Source organism: Cherax quadricarinatus, chromosome 58, assembly GCF_038502225.1.
Source record: "Cherax quadricarinatus isolate ZL_2023a chromosome 58, ASM3850222v1, whole genome shotgun sequence".
Taxonomy (NCBI): domain Eukaryota; kingdom Metazoa; phylum Arthropoda; class Malacostraca; order Decapoda; family Parastacidae; genus Cherax; species Cherax quadricarinatus.
In genome coordinates, this window is record NC_091349.1 from 6457949 (window position 1) to 6477129 (window position 19181).

The window sequence follows — 19181 nt, forward strand, 5'->3', positions numbered from 1 at the left end:
ACACTGAGATATACATACCTCACTGTGTATATACACTGAGATATACATACCTCACTGTGTATATACACTGAGATATACATCCCTCACTGTGTATATACACTGAGATATACATACCTCACTGTGTATATACACTGAGATATACATACCTCACTGTGTATATACACTGAGATATACATCCCTTACTGTGTATATACACTGTGATATACATACCTCACTGTGTATATACACTGAGATATACATCCCTCACTGTGTATATACACTGGGATATACATCCCTCACTGTGTATATACACTGAGATATACATACCTCACTGTATATATACACTGTGATATACATACCTCACTGTGTATATACACTGAGATATACATACCTCACTGTGTATATACACTGAGATATACATACCTCACTGTGTATATACACTGAGATATACATACCTCACTGTGTATATACACTGAGATATACATCCCTCACTGTGTATATACACTGGGATATACATCCCTCACTGTGTTTATACACTGAGATATACATCCCTCACTGTGTATATACACTGAGATATACACCCCTCACTGTGTATATACACTGAGATATACATCCCTCACTGTGTATATACACTGAGATATACATCCCTCACTGTGTATATACACTGGGATATACATCCCTCACTGTGTATATACACTGAGATATACATACCTCACTGTGTATATACACTGAGATATACATACTTCATTGTGTATATACACTGAGATATACATCCCTCACTGTGTATATACACTGAGATATACATCCCTCACTTTGTATATACACTGAGATATACACCCCTCACTGTGTATATACACTGATATACATCCTTCACTGTGTATATACACTGGGATATACATCCCTCACTGTGTATATACACTGAGATATACATCCCTCACTGTGTATATACACTGAGATATACATCCCTCACTGTGTATATACACTGGGATATACATCCCTCACTGTGTATATACACTGAGATATACATCCCTCACTGTGTATATACACTGAGATATACATACCTCAATGTGTATATACACTGAGATATACATACCTCACTGTGTATATACACTGAGATATACATACCTCACTGTGTATATACACTGAGATATACATACCTCACTGTGTATATACACTGAGATATACATACCTCACTGTGTATATACACTGAGATATACATCCCTCACTGTGTATATACACTAGGATATACATCCCTCACTGTGTATATACACTGAGATATACATCCCTCACTGTGTATATACACTGAGATATACATACCTCAATGTGTATATACACTGAGATATACATACCTCACTGTGTATATACACTGAGATATACATACCTCACTGTGTATATACACTGAGATATACATACCTCACTGTGTATATACACTGAGATATACATACCTCACTGTGTATATACACTGAGATATACATACCTCACTGTGTATATACACTGAGATATACATACCTCACTGTGTATATACACTGAGATATACATACCTCACTGTGTATATACACTGAGATATACATCTTAACTTGTAGTTCACTTGATAAAAACTGAAACAGCAGCTAAGAAGAGAAACAGACATTAGCTAAGGAAATAATAAAAATAATAATAGTAACAATAATAATAATAATAATAATAATAATAATAATAATAATTATTATTATTATTATTATTATTAATCTTTATTTCTACCAGCACATGATACAACTTATACAGACCATAGCTGACATCAGTGACATACTACATAAAAGTCCCTGGTTATGCTGAGCATTTCCCGCAACTTGGGTTAATTTTGTCCCCAGGATGCCACCCACACCAGTCCACTAACACCCAGGTACCTACTCACTGCTAGGTGAACAGTGACAGCAAGTGTAAGGTGACTAACACCCAGGTACCTACTTACTGCTAGGTGAAGTGACTGAAGGAGGACGTGGCAGTAGGAGTAGGAGGAAGTGGCAGCCATCACCCCCAGGGTGCAGGAAGGCTGGTCCATCACTCCGGGGTGTAGGAAGGCTGGTCCATCAGTCCGGGGTGCAGGAAGGCTGGTCAATCACTCCGGGGTGCAGGAAGGCTGGTCCATCACTCCGGGGTGTAGGAAGGCTGGTCCATCACTCCGGGGTGTAGGAAGGCTGGTCCATCACTCCGGGGTGTAGGAAGGCTGGTCTATCACTCTGGGGTGTAGGAAGGCTGGTCCATCACTCCGGGGTGTAGGAAGGCTGGTCCATCACTCCGGGGTGTAGGAAGGCTGGTCCATCACTCCGGGGTGTAGGAAGGCTGGTCCATCACTCCGGGGTGTAGGAAGGCTGGCCCATCACTCCGGGGTGTAGGAAGGCTGGCCCATATCTCCGGGGTGTAGGAAGGCTGGCCCATCACTCCGGGGTGTAGGAAGGCTGGTCCATCACTCCGGGGTGTAGGAAGGCTGGTCCATCACCCCGGGGTGTAGGAAGGCTGGTCCATCACTCAGGGGTGTAGGAAGGCTGGTCCAACACCCCGGGGTGTAGGAAGGATGATCCATCACTCCGGGGTGTAGGAAGGCTGGTCCATCACCCCGGGGTGTAGGAAGGATGGTCCATCACTCCGGGGTGCAGGAAGGCTGGTCCATCACACCGGGATGTAGGAAGGCTGGTCCATCACTACGGGGTGTAGGAAGGCTGGCCCATCACTCCGGGGTGTAGGAAGGCTGGTCCATCACTCAGGGGTGTAGGAAGGCTGGTCCAACACCCCGGGGTGTAGGAAGGCTGATCCATCACTCCGGGGTGTAGGAAGGCTGGTCCATCACCCCGGGGTGTAGGAAGGCTGGTCCATCACTCCGGGGTGTAGGAAGGCTGGTCCATCACTCCGGGGTGTAGGAAGGCTGGTCCATCACCCCGGGGTGCAGAAAGGCTGGTCCATCACTCTCGGGTGTAGGAAGGCTGGTCCATCACTCCGGGGTGTAGGAAGGATGGTCCATCACTCCGGGGTGTAGGAAGGCTGGTCCATCGCCCCGGGGAACAGGAAGGCTGGTCCATCACTCCGGGGTGTAGGAAGGCTGGTTCATCACTCCGGGGTGTAGGAAGGCTGGTCCATCACTCCGGGGTGTAGGAAGGATGGTCCATCACTCCGGGGTGGAGGAAGGCTGGTCCATCACTCCGGGGTGTAGGAAGGCTGGTCCATCGCCCCGGGGAACAGGAAGACTGGTCCATCACTCCGGGGTGTAGGAAGACTGGTCCATCACTCCGGGGTGTAGGAAGGCTGGTCCATCACTCCGGGGTGTAGGAAGGCTGGTCCATCACTCCGGGGTGAAGGAAGGCTGGTCCATCACTCTGGGGTGTAGGAAGGCTGGTCCATTACTCCGGGGTGTAGGAAGGCTGGTCCATCACTCCGGGGTGTAGGAAGGCTGGTCCATCACTCCGGGGTGTAGGAAGGCTGGTCCATCACTCCGTGGTGTAGGAAGGCTGGTCCATCGCCCCGAGGAACAGGAAGGCTGGTCCACCACTCCGGGGTGTAGGAAGGCTGGTCCATCACTCAGAGGTGTAGGAAGGCTGGTCCATCACTCAGGGGTGTAGGGAGGCTGGTCCATCGCCCCGGGGTGCAGGAAGGATGGTCCATCACCTCGGGGTGAAGGAAGTTGGCCCATCACCCCAGGGTGTAGGAAGGCTGGTCCATCACTCAGGGGTGTAGGAAGGCTGGTCCATCGCCCCGGGGAACAGGAAGGCTGGTCCATCACTCCGGGGTGTAGGAAGGCTGGTCCATCACTCCGGGGCGTAGGAAGGCTGGTCCATCACTCCGGGGTGTAGGAAGGCTGGTCCATCACTCCGGGGTGTAGGAAGGCTGGTCCATCGCCCCGGGGAACAGGAAGGCTGGTCCATCACCCCGGGGTGTAGGAAGGCTGGTCCATCACCACGGGGTGCAGGGAGGCTGTTTCATCACCCTGGGTTGCAGGAAGACTGGCCCATCACCCCGCGGTGCAGGAAAACTGGTCCATCACCCCGGGGTGCAGGAAGACTGGCCCATCACCTCGGAGTGCAGGAAGACTGGCAAATAACCCCGGGATGCAGGAAGGATGGCCAATCACCCCGGGGTGAAGGAAGGCTGGTACATCACCCCGGGGTGCAGGAAGGCTGGTCCATCAACTCGGGGTGTAGGAAGGCTGGTCCAGCCCGGGGTGCAGGAAAGCTGGTCCATCACCCCGGGGTGCAGGAAGGCTGGTCTATCATACCTTGGTGCAGAAAGGCTGGTCCATCACCCCGGGGTATAAGAAGACTGGTCCATCACCACGGGGTGTAGGAAGACTGACCCATCACCCCAGGGGTTTAGGACGGCTGGTCCATCACCCAGGGGTACAGGAAGGCTGGTCCATCACAATGGGGTGTAGGATGGCTGGCCCATCACCCCGGGGTCTAGGAAGGCTGGTCCATCACACTGGGGTGTTGGAAGGCTGGTCCATCACTCTGGGGTGTAGGAAGGCTGGTCCATCACTCTGGGGTGCAGGGAGGATGATCCATCACCCCGGGGTGCACGAAGGTCGGTCCATCACTCCTGAGTGCAATAAGGCTGGTCCATCACCCCGGGGTGCAGGAATCCTGGTTCATCACCCCGGGGTGCAGGAAGGCTGGTCCATCACCCCGGAGTGCAGGAAGGCAATTCCATCACTCAGGGGTGCAGGAAGGCTGGTCTATCACCCCGGGGTACAGAGTCTGGTCCATCACCCCGGGGTGCAGGAAGACTGGCCCATAACCCCGGGATGCAGGAAGGATGGTCCATCACCCCGGGGTGAAGGAAGGCGGGTCCATCACCCCGGGATGCAGGAAGGCTGGTCCATCACCTCGGGGTGAAGGAAGGCTGGTCCATCACTCCGGGGTGTAGGAATGCTGGTCCATCACCCTGGGGTGTAGGAAGGCTGATTCATCACTCCGGGGTGTAGGAAGGCTGGTCCATCACCCCAGGGTGTAGGAAGGCTGGTCCATCACTCCGGGGTGTAGGAAGGCTGGTCCATCACTCGGGTGTAGGAAGGCTGGTCCATCACTCAGGGGTGTAGGAAGGCTGGTCCATCACCCCGGGGTGCAGAAAGGCTGGTCCATCACTCTGGGGTGTAGGAAGGCTGGTCCATCACTCCGGGGTGTAGGAAGGATGGTCCATCACTCCGGGGTGTAGGAAGGCTGGTCCATCGCCCCGGGGAACAGGAAGGCTGGTCCATCACTCCGGGGTGTAGGAAGGCTGGTTCATCACTCTGGGGTGTAGGAAGGCTGGTCCATCACTCCGGGGTGTAGGAAGGCTGGTCCATCACCCCGGGGTGCAGGAAGGCTGGTCCATCACTCCGGGGTGTAGGAAGGCTGGTCCATCGCCCCGGGGAACAGGAAAGCTGGTCCATCACTCCGGGGTGTAGGAAGGCTGGTCCATCACTCCGGGGTGTAGGAAGGCTGGTCCATCACTCCGGGGTGTAGGAAGGCTGGTCCATCACTCCGGGGTGTAGGAAGGCTGGTCCATCACTCCGGGGTGTAGGAAGGCTGGTCCATCACTCCGGGGTGTAGGAAGGCTGGTCCATCGCCCCGGGGAACAGGAAGGCTGGTCCACCACTCCTGGGTGTAGGAAGGTTGGTCCATCAGTCAGGGGTGTAGGAAGGCTGGTCCATCGCCCTGGGGTGCAGGAAGGATGGTCCATCACCCCGGGGTGTAGGAAGTCTGGCCCATCACCCCGGGGTGTAGGAAGGCTGGTCCATCACTCCGGGGTGTAGGAAGGCTGGTCCATAGCCCCGGGGAACAGGAAGGCTGGTCCATCACTCCGGGGTGTAGGAAGGCTGGTCCATCACTCCGGGGTGTAGGAAGGCTGGTTCATCACTCCGGGGTGTAGGAAGGCTGGTCCATCACTCCGGGGTGTAGGAAGGCTGGTCCATCACTCCGGGGTGTAGGAAGGCTGGTCCATCACTCCGGGGTGTAGGAAGGCTGGTCCATCAGTCCGGGGTGTAGGAAGGCTGGTCCATCACTCCGGGGTGTAGGAAGGCTGGTCCATCGCCCCGGGGAACAGGAAGGCTGGTCCATCACCCCGGGGTGTAGGAAGGCTGGTCCATCACCACGGGGTGCAGGGAGGCTGTTTCATCACCCCGGGGTGTAGGAAGACTGGTCCATCACCCCGCGGTGCAGGAAAACTGCTCCATCACCCCGGGGTGCAGGAAGACTGGCCCATCACCCCGGGGTGCAGGAAGACTGGCAAATAACCCCGGGATGCAGGAAGGATGGCCCATCACCCCGGGGTGAAGGAAGGCTGGTACATCACCCCGGGGTGCAGGAAGGCTGGTCCATCAACTCGGGGTGTAGGAAGGCTGGTCCATCAACTCGGGGTGTAGGAAGGCTGGTCCAGCCCGGGGTGAAGGAAAGCTGGTCCATCACCCCGGGGTGCAGGAAGGATGGTCTATCATACCTCTGTGCAGAAAGGCTGGTCCATCACCCCGGGGTATAAGAAGACTGGACCATCACCCCGGGGTGTAGGAAGACTGACCCATCACCCCAGGGGTTTAGGACGGCTTTTCCATCACCCAGGGGTGCAGGAAGGCTGGTCTATCACCCCGGGGTGCAGGAAGACTGGCCCATAACCCCGGGATGCAGGAAGGATGGTACATCACTCCGGGGTGAAGGAAGGCGGGTCCATCACCCCGGGATGCAGGAAGGCTGGTCCATCACCTCGGGGTGTAGGAAGGCTGGTCCATCACCCCGGGGTGCAGGAAGGCTGGTCCATCACACCGGGGTATAAGAACGCTGGTCCATCACCCCGGGGTGTAGGAAGACTGACCCATCACCCCAGGGGTTTAGGACGGCTGGTCCATCACTCAGGGGTGTAGGAAGGCTGGTTCATCACCCCCGGGGTGCAGGAAGCCTGGTCCATCACCCCGGGGTGTAGGAAGGCTGATCCATCACCCCGAGGTGTAGGAAGGCTGGTCCATCACCCCGGGGTGTAGGAAGGCTGTTCCCTCACCCTGGGGTGCAGGAAGGCTGGTTCATCACCCCGGGGTGCAGGAAGGCTGGTCCATCACCCCGGAGCGCAGGAAGACTTGTCCACCCCGGCGTGAAGGAAGGCTATTCCATCACTCAGGGGTGCAGGAAGGCTGGTCTATCACCCCGGGGTACAGGAAGGCTGGTCCATCACCCAGGGGTGCAGGAAGACTGACCCATCACCCCGGGGTGCAGGAAGACTGGCAAATAACCCCGGGATGCAGGAAGGATGGCCCATCACCCCGGGGCGAAGGAAGGCTGGTCCATCACCTCGGGGTGCAGGAAGGCTGGTCCATCCACTCGTGGTGTAGGAAGGCTGGTCCAGCCCGGGGTGCAGAAATACTGGTCCATCACCCCGGGGTATAAGAAGACTGGTCCATCACCCCGGGGTGTAGGAAGACTGACCCATCACCCCAGGGGTTTAGGACGGCTGGTCCATCACCCAGGGGTGTAGGAAGGTTGGTCCATCACCCCGGGGTGCAGGAAGGCTGGTCCATCACCCTGGGGTGTAGGAAGGCTGGTCCATCACCCCGGGGTCTAGGAAGGCTGGTCCATCACCCTGGGGTGTAGGAAGGCTGGTCCATCACCCTGAGGTGCAGGGAGGATGATCCATCACCCCGGGATGCACGAAGGTCGGTCCATCACCCCTGAGTGCAATAAGGCTGGTCCATCACCCCGGGGTGCAGGAATCCTGGTTCATCACCCCAGGGTGCAGGAAGGCTGGTCCATCACCCCGGAGTGCAGGAAGACTTGTCCATCACCCCGGGGTGAAGGAAGGCGGGTCCATCACCCCGGGATGCAGGAAGGCTGGTCCATCACCTCGGGGTGTAGGAAGGCTGGTCCATCACCCCGGGGTGCAGGAAGGCTGGTCCATCACACCGAGGTATAAGAACGCTGGTCCATCACCCCGGGGTGTAGGAAGACTGACCCATCACCCCAGGGGTTTAGGACGGCTGGTCCATCACTCAGGGGTGTAGGAAGGCTGGTTCATCACCCCCGGGGTGCAGGAAGGCTGGTCCATCACCCCGGGGTGTAGGAAGGCTGATCCATCACCCCGAAGTGTAGGAAGGCTGGTCCATCACCCCGGGGTGTAGGAAGGCTGTTCCCTCACCCTGGGGTGCAGGGAGTATGGTCCATCACCCCGGGGTGCACGAAGGTCGGTCCATCACCCCTGAGTGCAATAAGGATGGTCCATTAGCCCAGGGTGCAAGAAGGCTGGTTCATCACCCCGGGGTGCAGGAAGGCTGGTCCATCACCCCGGAGCGCAGGAAGACTTGTCCATCACCCCGGGGTGAAGGAAGGCTATTCCATCACTCAGGGGTGCAGGAAGGCTGGTCTATCACCCCGGGGTGCAGGAAGGCTGGTCCATCACCCCGGGGTGCAGGAAGACTGGCCCATAACCCCGGGATGCAGGAAGGATGGTCCATCACCCCGGGATGCAGGAAGGATGGTCCATCACCCCGGGGTGAAGGAAGGCTGGTCCATCACCCCGGGGTGCAGGAAGGGTGGTCCATCACCTCGGGATGTAGGAAGGCTCGTTCATCACCACGGGGTGCAGGAAGGCTGGTCCATCACCCCAGGGTGTAGGAAGGCTGATCCATCACCCTGGCGTGTAGGAAGGCTGGTCCATCACCCTGGGGTGTAGGAAGGCTGGTCCATCACCCCGGGGTGTAGGAAGGCTGACCCATAACCCTGGGGTGCAGGGAGGATGGTCCATCACCACGGGGTGCACGAAGGTCGGTCCATCACCCCTGAGTGCAATAAGACTGGTCCATCACCACGGGGTGCAGGAAGGCTGGTCTATCACCCCGGGGCACAGGAAGGCTGGTCCATCACCCCGGGGTGCAGGAAGACTGGCCCATAACCCCGGGATGCAGGAAGGATGGTCCATCACCTCGGGGTGAAGGAAGGCTGGTCCATCACCTCGGGATGCAGGAAGGCTGGTCCATCACCTCGGGGTGTAGGAAGGCTGGTCCATCACCCCGGGGTGCAGGAAGGCTGGTCCATCACCCCGGGGTATAAGAAGGCTGGTCCATCACCCCGGGGTGTAGGAAGGCTGACCCATCACTCGGGTGTAGCAGGGCTGGTCCATCACCCCGGGGTATAGGAAGACTGATCCATGAACCCGGTGTGCAGGATGGCTGGTCCATCACCCCGGGGTGCAGGAAGACTGGTAGATCACCCCAGGTGTTTAAAGACTGGCCCAACACCCCGGGGTGCAGGAAGGCTGGTCCATCACCCTGGTGTGCAGGAAGGCTGGTCAATCACCCCAGGGTACAGGAAGGCTGGTCCATCACCCCGTGGTGCAAGAAGGAAGGTCCATCACCCCGGGGTGCAGGAAGGTTGGTCCATCACCCCGGGGTATAAGAAGGCTGGTCCATCACCCCGGGGTGTAGGAAGGCTGATCCATCACTCAGGGGTGTAGGAGGGCTGGTCCATCACCCAGGGGTGTAGAAAGGCTGGTCCATCACCCCGGGGTATAGGAAGACTGATCCATCACCCCGGTGTGCAGGAAGGCTGGTCCATCACCCCGGGGTGCAAGAAGGAAGGTCCTTCACCCCGGGGTGCAGGAAGGTTGGTCCATCACCCCGGGGTATAAGAAGGCTGGTCCATCACCCCGGGGTGTAGGAAGGCTGATCCATCACTCCAGGGTGTAGGAGGGCTGGTCCATCACCCAGGGGTGTAGAAAGGCTGGTCCATCACCCCGGGGTATAGGAAGACTGATCCATCACCCCGGTGTGCAGGAAGGCTGGTCAATCACCCCGGGGCAATGGAAGACTGATCCATCATCCCAGGGTGTAGGAAGGCTGGTCCATCACTCTGGGGTGTAGGAAGGCTGGCCCATCACTTTGGGGTGTAGGAAGGCTGGTCCATCACCCCGAGGTTTTGGAAGACTGGTCCATCACCCCGGGGTGTAGGAAGGCTAGTCCATCACCCCGGTGTGCAGGAAGGCTGGTCCGTCACCCCGGGGTACAGGAAGGCTGGTCCATCACCCTGGGGTGCAGGAAGGATGGTTCATCACCCCGGGGTGCAGGAATTATGGTCCATCACCCCGGGGTGCAGGAAGGATGGTCCATCACCCCGGGATGCAGAAAGGCTGGTCCATCACCCCGGGGTGCAGGAAGAGTGGTCCATCACCCCAGGGTGCAGGAAGGCTGGTCCATCACCCCAAGGTGCAGGAAGGCTGGTCCTTCACCCCGGGGTGTAGGAAGGCTTATCCATCACCCCAGGGTGCAGGAAGGCGAGTCCATCACCCCGTGGTGTAGGAAGACTGGCCTGTCACCCCGTGGTGTAGGAAGGCTGGTGCATCACCCCAGGGTGCTGGAAGGCTGGGCCATCACCCCGGTGTGTAGGAAGGCTGGTCCATCGCCCCTTGGTGTAGGAAGGCTGATCCATAACCCCGGGGTGCAGGAAGGCTGGTCCATCCATCCTAGGGTACAGAAAGGCTGGTCCATCACTCCGGGGTGTAGGAAGACTGGTCTGTCACCCGGGGTGTAGGATGGATGGTCCATTACCCCGGTGTGTAGGAAGACTGGTCCATCACTCCTGTGTGTAGGAAGGCTGATCCATCACCCCAGGGTGTAGGAAGGCTGATCCATCACCCCAGGGTGCAGGAAGGCTGGTCCATCACCCCGGGGTGCAGGAAGGCTGGTCCATCCCGAGGGTGCAGGAAGAATGGTCCATCACCTCGGGTTGTAGGAAGGCTAGTCCATCGCCCCGGGGTGCAGGAAGGCTGGTCCATCACCCCGGGGTGTAGGAAATCTGGTGCATCACCCCAGGGTGCAGGAAGGCTGGTCCATCGCCCCGGGGTGCAGAAATGCTGGTCCATTACCCGAGGGTGCACGAAGGCTGGTCCACCACCCCGGGGTGTAGGAAGGCTAGTCCATCACCCAGAGGTGCAGGAAGGCTGGTCCATCACCCCAGGGTGCAGGAAGGCTGGTCCATCACCCCGGGGTGCAGGAAGGCTGGTCCATCACCCCGGCGCTGACGGTGTACGCATGTCTGGCTGGCCCCGCACGCACCACCCCTGGGAGTCCCTCGCCCCTTTCCCCAGTTCCCCTGGCTTTAAGATTTCCCAGGTGGGCACAGTGGGTCACGGAACTTCTATAGAACAAGTTCCAACAGCTGTTCATATATCAGGTTCTAGACAGGAGCCCTGAGAACTTCCATGGACCAAGCTCTAACTGGTACTCTTACGTCAGGTTCTAGACAGCAGCCCTGAAATCTCCTTGGAACAAATTCCAGCAGGTGTTCTTATATCAGGTCCTGGACAGCAGCCTTGAGAACCTCCATGGAACTAGTTCCAGCATCTGTTCTTGTCATACGAGGTTAGAGAGAGCAGCAGCCTAAGATGGAAGAGGCTGTGAGGGGGGACTCATGAGAACTGTACTCACCTTAGGGAGGTTCACCGGTGCAGGAGACGCGCTCTATTAATTCTTTTTAATATCCTGAAATTCTTGGAGTCACCAAGGAGGTGAGATGAGGTTGAGGGGGGGTGTTAGCCCCACCAAGAGGAAGGTCTCAAGCTCTTGCAGCACAACACAGGTAGCCAGCCAAGGTTTACACTGATATATTCCAGAGGGCTAGGTGTGGCTAGGGTCACCCCTGTGGTCGTCACTCGTGGGAAGTAACACTGAACTAACACTGCTTCACTGCACCTGGGGAAGGGATTGGAGAAGAGGGTCGTGCTCTAGCTCCCCACACAATAAATATTATGCAAATGCTGTGCCCGCTAGCGACTGGAAACGGAGCGTCGACGGCCCGCCAGTGTCCAGGGCGCCAGTAATCTCACTCCTGCCGGCCTACCCACGCTCCAAGGCAGGTCACCTGCACATGCCGCGCCTGCAGGAGGTGAGAGGTCAGCTAGGACAAGGTGAGACCAGGTCAGAGGGGTGGGGAAGGCGCGAGGTAGTGGCTGCTGGCGCAGACTCGCGGGGTCTGCAATGGCTCTCCAGAGCGGCCCGCAGCACGCAACCTGCCTGCCTACACCGCGCATCTTCTACCCTCCCTCCCTCCATAACCCTTCTCCCACGCCCCTCTACACCTCCCCTCGCCACTACCTCCTCATAAATACACCCCTGAAGCACATACATCAACACTCTAGTCTTCAATCCCAGCCCACTCATCCCTCTAGCCCTGGAAACATCCACCCCCACCCCAGAAACTAGCCCAGCCGTCTGCTACTATAGCATCCAGGGAGTAAGAATCTGCCGAGACGGTATGAGAGGCAGGTCCACCCTCCCCCACACCTTGTAATTCTTATCCTCTGTTGCCTTTCTTTCCTCCCCAGATCTTAGAGGCACATCTTGGGATAAATTCCCCACTTGCAAAGGGGTCAAAATGTGTGAAACGCCGGGCGAAACTCAGGTTCCTACGACAGCATCTTCGTGTGTGAATTGTGGTGTGATCTAACCCATCTTGTAGAGGCTGGCAGCATCCTGATCTGTTATGGGTTCTTGAAGGAGTCATGGAGAGTGTGTGAGTGTAAGTAAACTGCTGTTATCCAGTGTACACTTAGACAAAACACACACACACACACACCCACACACAGATACATACACACAGACACATACACACACGCATACGCACACAGATACACACACCACACACACAGGCACACACACCTCTGGATCGATGTACGCTCTACCGTCCCTCCTTCCCTCCCTCCTATCCCTTCTTCCTCTCCCCTCCCTCCTTCACCGCCAGGGATGCTGATGCTGCTGCTGCTGCTGCTTATGCTGTTGTTCTTGCTGTTGCTGCTAATGATGTTGCTGTTACTGCTGCTTCTGCTTCTGTTGTTGTTGCTGCTGCTACTGTTGCTGCTGCTGCTGCTACTGTTGCTGCTGCTGCTACTACTGTTGCTGCTGCTGCTACTACTGTTGCTGCTGCTGCTGCTACTGTTGTTGTTGCTGCTGCTACTGTTGCTGCTGCTGCTACTACTGTTGCTGCTGCTACTACTGTTGCTGCTGCTGCTGCTACTGCTGCTGTTACTGTTGTTAAGTATCCCCAAAGGAATACCTTGACGTGGTTGACATTTTATTTTAATCTAAACTAATTGTTTATAACTCGAGAATGCCTCATTCACTCGGCTTCAAACTTTCAACGCTGGTGTGGGGTAACTGGGGAAGGAAGTGAAAACTAATGCAACTATTGGCACGTACAGGGACCCCCCCCCAATCCCCCTCAGGTTAACAATATATATGTGCCATTACCAGTTTTGGGTCCCTGTGCGATAACTCGAGAAAGCCTCTTCCGATCGGCATCAAACTTTCAACACCGGGGTATGCCACTAAGGAGGCCTGGCATCGTTACTGGCGTGTGTCGGTGTCAATTTTTTTTCAATATTTCTGAGATGACGATGTGTTTAACTAGGCCTAACTTAGGTCTCTCGTGAATGACGTCAGTGCTTAATAATGGCTTAGTTGTGACCTTAGGAACTTAAGTTATACGAACCTATTTAGGAACTTAGGTTATACGAACCTATTTAGGAACTTAGGTTATACGAACCTATTTAGGAACTTAGGTTATACAGACGTATTTAGGAACCTGTTATACAGACGTAGATAGGAACCTGTTATACAGATGTAGATAGGAACCTGTTATACAGACGTAGATAGGAACCTGTTATACAGACGTAGATAGGAACTTAATTTATGCAGATGTAAATACAACGACTTACCAACGTAATCAACTTGGAGTTGTTGAATCCTGAGCAATAGTAACTGAGGAATGTTTCTTCAGGTCGGCTTCAAACTTCCCTCGACAGTGACCTTTGCTCAGAGGAAGCTTAGTTTTTAGATTTGGGTTGTACAAGTTTTACTTAACCAATTTTATTAAATAATTTATATCCTTGCGATAATTAAGACACATGTGGGACAGTTGGATATCTTAATTCTGGAAACGTTTCGCCCACACAGTGGTTTCCTCAGTCCAATACAGAGAAGAATGGTTGCAGAAAAATGGAGGATATCCGAGCCAACACAATCCAGTGAATGCATCCTCTGGGATCGTATTGGCTCGGACATCCTCCTGATGATGTGTTGATTGAGAGAGAGAGAGAGAGAGAGAGAGAGAGAGAGAGAGAGAGAGAGAGAGAGAGAGAGAGAGAGATTACTCTGGTGTCAGTGAGAGATTAATGCACGGGAGCAAGGAGGATTTACCAGTGTTGAGAGTGCCATGGGAATCATGGTGGGTGCCAGGCCTTATGGCATGTTATGGTGGCTCTTCTTTCTTATTATTATTATTATTGGTAGTAGTAGTAGCAGTAATAGTAGTAGTAGAAGTAATTGTAGCAGTAGTAGTAGTAGTAGTAGTAGTAGTAGTAGTAGTAGTAGTAGTATAAAAGTACAAGTGTGAGACATGAGGGTGGTCTACAACCCAGTACACATGGGTCACTATCACCATTATAAATGGGGCCACTATCACCAGCATACATGAGGTCACCATCACCAGTATACATGGGTCTCTATCACCATTATAAATGGGGTTACCATCATCGGTATACATGGGTCACCATCAACAGTATACATTGGTTACCATCATCAGTATACATGGGTCACCATCACCAGTATACATTGGTCACCATCATCAGTATACATGGGTCACCATCACCAGTATACATTGGTCACCATCATCAGTATACATGGGGTTACCATCACCAGTATACATGGAGTAACCATCATCAGTATACACGGGTCACCATCACCAGTATACATGGGTCACCATCATCAGTATACATGGGGTCACCATCACCAGTATACACGGAGTAACCATCATCAGTATACATGGGTCACCATCACCAGTATACATGGATCACCATCATCAGTATACATGGGTCACCATCACCAGTATACACGGAGTAACCATCATCAGTTTACATGGGTCACCATCATCAGTATACATGGGGTCACCATCACCAGTATACACGGAGTAACCATCATCAGTTTACATGGGTCACCATCACCAGTATACATGGAGTAACCATCATCAGTATACATGGGTCACCATCACCAGTATACATAGGGTCACCATCACCAGTATACATAGGGTCACCATCACCAGTATACACGGAGTAACCATCATCAGTAAACATGGGTCACCATCACCAGTATACATAGGGTCACCATCACTCATAGTGTACCATAAGATGGAGACTTTCCACAATGGGAGACCCATTACCCCATTCCCAAAATACCCAGGAGGGTGATAATCTGGGGAATGGGAGCAGCAGGTGCCATACGTCTTGCGGAAATGGGAAGAAACGGAAGCAGCTGATAGAGAAATGGGTGAATGGTGCGTTAAAGAACTTAATGGGTGAATGGTGGGTTAGAGAAAGTAATGGGTGAATTGTGCGTTAAATAATGAGAGAATGGTGCGTTCAAGAATTTAATGGGTGAATGGTGGGTTAGAGAAAGTAATGGGTGAATGGGGCGTTAAAGTAATGGGTGAATGGTGGGTTAAAGAAATGGGTGAATGGTGCGTTAAAGAAAGTAATGGGTGAATGGTGCGTTAAAGGGTGAATGGTGCGTTAAAGTAATGGGTGAATGGTGCGTTAAAGTAATGGGTGAATGGTGCGTTAAAGTAATGGGTGAATGGTGCGTTAACGAAGTAATGGAGTGGACAAACAAGACACACGTGCAGTACAATGCCATTCTTTATTAGCGAGGTTTCGCTCACACAATGAGCTTTATCATGTCACTTGCCAACAGTGTGGGCGAGACGTAGTCAATACAGGATCGCAGTATATTGCATTCTCCTCTATTCTCCATCCTGACGGTGTTTTCTACCATCTCTCTCTCTCTCTCTCTCTCTCTCTCTCTCTCTATATATATATATATATATATATATATATATATATATATATATATATATATATATATATATATATATATATTTCTCTATTTCTCTCTGTTTCTGTCTCTGTCTCTCCCTCTCACCTTCTGCATCACTGAGCGAGGCTGGGGTAGGAAACTCACATTACCTCACCTAACTTAATCCACAATTCCATTAAAAGGTTACCCAGGTACTCTTGAAGGATTCACACACCAGTCATTCACAGAGTCGTGTGTGTGTGTGTTCAGAGTGTACACACCTGTCCCACTGATCATCACAATAACCTGTAAATCAAGGTCTTAAGGCTATGGATCAGCCCTAGTTTTTTTTCTGTATGTAGCAGTAAGCAGATCCACTCGCCTTCATGGTGGAAATTATGGTCTCCCTTCTTGAAAAAAAACAGTGGGTGAACTGAAATATCGAGTACAGGGGGATTCTGGTGAAGTTCTTCCGGTGTTTCACTTGAAAAAATGTATTGAGTTGTCTAGTCACATCTCTGGCTCATCCCTCGACCCAGTAGTGAGTGATCTATGTGTGTACCTTTTAAGCTACGTTGGATTATCTGGCCACAAGGATTTTTTTACGGCATTGAAGATACCAAGAGGTACATTACACAAATAATCCGTACATAGGAAAGAGGAGTTCACGACAACGTTTCGGTCAGACTTGGACCATTTGGTGCGTGATCATCATGCACAACCTGGCTGTGAGAAAGAGGAAATTGGCCAGTCCTTTGCTAGGAGGTCGCCACCTCTGATTGGAATGCTCTTCTCTAAGGGGATGTTGACAACTAAGTGAATACCTTCACTGAGCATACCTTTACTCTCCAACACAAACACATCCCTCACCGGCAGTACGTAACTAAGTCTTCAGATCAGCCTTGGCTCGGCTTTCGTTGTGGGGAGGTAGCTACTGCTAAGTACAAGGCTTGGTGAAGGTATAAGAGGCATCCCACTATCTGTAACAGCAACCACCACAGGCAAGCCTGTCGATATATGGAGGTCCTAAAGCTGGTCATTTCTACATGGGAGGTTGCCACAAAAAAAAATGTCTAACAGTCAGGAGAAATCTGACCTCTCTGCTGCCAAGATGCAAATTCCTGGTCCACTTAGGGAACACTCTCTACTAGCCGCAACAACTGTGTCGAAGTTGTCAGTGGTGACAGTGAGACAGAATGAAGTGTATCTTCTTCTCCTTCAATACCTGGACCAAGAAAAGATTGTGCCCCGTGGATTGGTGGCAAAAGCTCTCGCTTCAGACGCTGAGGGTCCGGGTTCAATTCCCGGCCAGGGTGAAAACACTGGGCGTGTTTCCTTACACACCGGTTGTCCCTGTTCACCCATCAGTAATAATGGGGTACCTGGGTGTTAGTCGACTGGTGTGGGTCGCATCCTGGAACAAAACTGACCTAATTTGCGGGAAATACTCTGCATAACAAGCGGTTTTCTATATAGTAGTATGTCACTGATGTCAGCTATGGTCTGTATACACTGTACTTGTACTTGTAGAAACAAAGTTATATTATTATTAAGTTGAGCCCAAGATTGCTGAGAAGATGTGCAGACCAGGTAGCAGCACATCTAACTCTCATCTACCAGCACTGCCTACCACATTGAAAATGGCTCTCTGTGCAAAGAGGCAAATGCAGTCCCCATTCACAAACAGAAGAACAGAACAACAATCAGAAACCAGCGTCACTACCTGGAGAGAGTTCCGGGGGTCAACGCCCCCGCGGCCCGGTCTGTGACCAGGCCTCCTTAGGTCAGTGTCCCAGGATGCGACCCACACCAGTCAACTAACACCCAGGTACCCATTTTACTGATGGGGAGCATAGACAACAGGTGGAAAGAAACACGTCCAATGTTTCTACTCTGGCTGGGAATCGAACCCAGGCCCTCACCGTGTGAAGCGAGAGCGTTAACCACCAGGCCACCAGAGTCACTCCTGATAATCACCGGAAAAATTCCTGAAACAATAATCTTTTAGCAAATAACCGCACTTTTTGACCATTAATATGACTCAGGAAAGTCCAGTCTGCTACTGACCTGTTAAACCTCTCTACTATGTGGCACCAGCCACTCAAGGGATCCAAGATCAGCTGTGTAGCAGCACTTGACATTGCTGGTGATTTCGACAGAGTATGACACTAGAGACTCTTGGTCAAACTGCAAGTACTGGTGGAAGTCGTTGGCTCTGCCTCCTCAGCAGAGCCTTACTCTTATGTACAAATACTGTCAAGGTGCCACACACATTGCTGCACTTCGTGGCCAGCGAGAAGACAGCTCATACACAACAAGACGGGCAGCAAACACCAACTACACTCTGACTGTACCCGTATCAAGAACATCAATTCATCTGAAATAATTTATTCCCAGAATGACTCGATTCTAGAAGACATTCGCACCGCATAATGACATTGATAAAATAAAGTCAGATGACCAAATGAAATCTCACAGCTGGCCCACAGCTGGCTACGGCTTTATCCTGCTCCCTATTTGCATGTTTCAAAGAAATAAAAATATTATAAAGACATTGTTATGTAAGACTTTTAAATAAGTTTAGGTTAGTTAAAGATCTAAGTTTATGATCACCAGCAACACCTGTGTGCATGAGAGAGAGAGAGAGAGAGAGAGAGAGAGAGAGAGAGAGAGAGAGAGAGAGAGAGAGAGAGAGAGAGAGAGAGAGAGAGAGAGAGAGAGAGCACCTCTACTTGTAGTCAAGAGAAAGCGGACCTCTTTCCTGAACACTTTGCTACCAAAATGCAAGTTCCTGATCCAGCAAGGGACCCTCCTTGGCTAGCTGCAAGAACTGTGTCAAAACTGTCAGTGGTGACAATAAGGCAGGAGGAGGTGCATTTCCTTCTTAATTCACTTGACCAAGAAAAGGCTGTGGGCCCAGACAAGTTGAGCCCAAGATTGCTGAGATGTACAGACCAGCTAGCAGCACCTCTAACTCGCATCTTTCAGCACTGCCTAGTACAGTGTAAATGGCCCTCTCTCTGGAAAGAGGCAAATGTAGTCCCTGTTCACAAAAAGAAGAGCAGAGCAGAAATCAGCAACTACAGACTAGTGTCACTCCTGTCAATCACTGGTAAGATCCTTGAGACAATAATCTCAAGACAAATGACAGAGTTTTTTGACTACCACTCACTACTTTGTGATCGTCAATATGGCTTCAGGAAAGGTTACTCTGCTACTGATCTGTTGTTACACCTCTCCACTAAGTGGCACCAGTCACTAGACGAGTCCAAAGTCAGCTGTGTGGTAGCACTGGACATTCATGGTACGTTCGACCGGGTGTGGCACCAGGGCCTCTTAGCAAAACTGCAAGCACTGGGAACTGCAGGCTCTACGCTGT

At 52.7% G+C, this 19181-nt stretch overlaps 1 protein-coding gene across 17 annotated transcripts in view; it reads right to left on the reverse strand.

Annotated features, from left to right (window-relative positions):
- sif (still life) overlaps positions 1-19181 on the reverse strand; it is a 1051963-nt gene that overhangs the window by 996209 nt on the left and 36573 nt on the right. Inside the window, exon 1 of one of the 17 annotated variants that reach the window (XM_070097561.1) lies at positions 11387-11967. The exons of the other annotated variants lie outside the window; for them this stretch is intronic. The gene's annotated coding sequence lies outside the window, so the exon portion shown is untranslated. Of the gene's footprint in view, positions 1-11386; positions 11968-19181 lie in introns of those variants that run through there. 17 annotated transcript variants of the gene reach the window in all.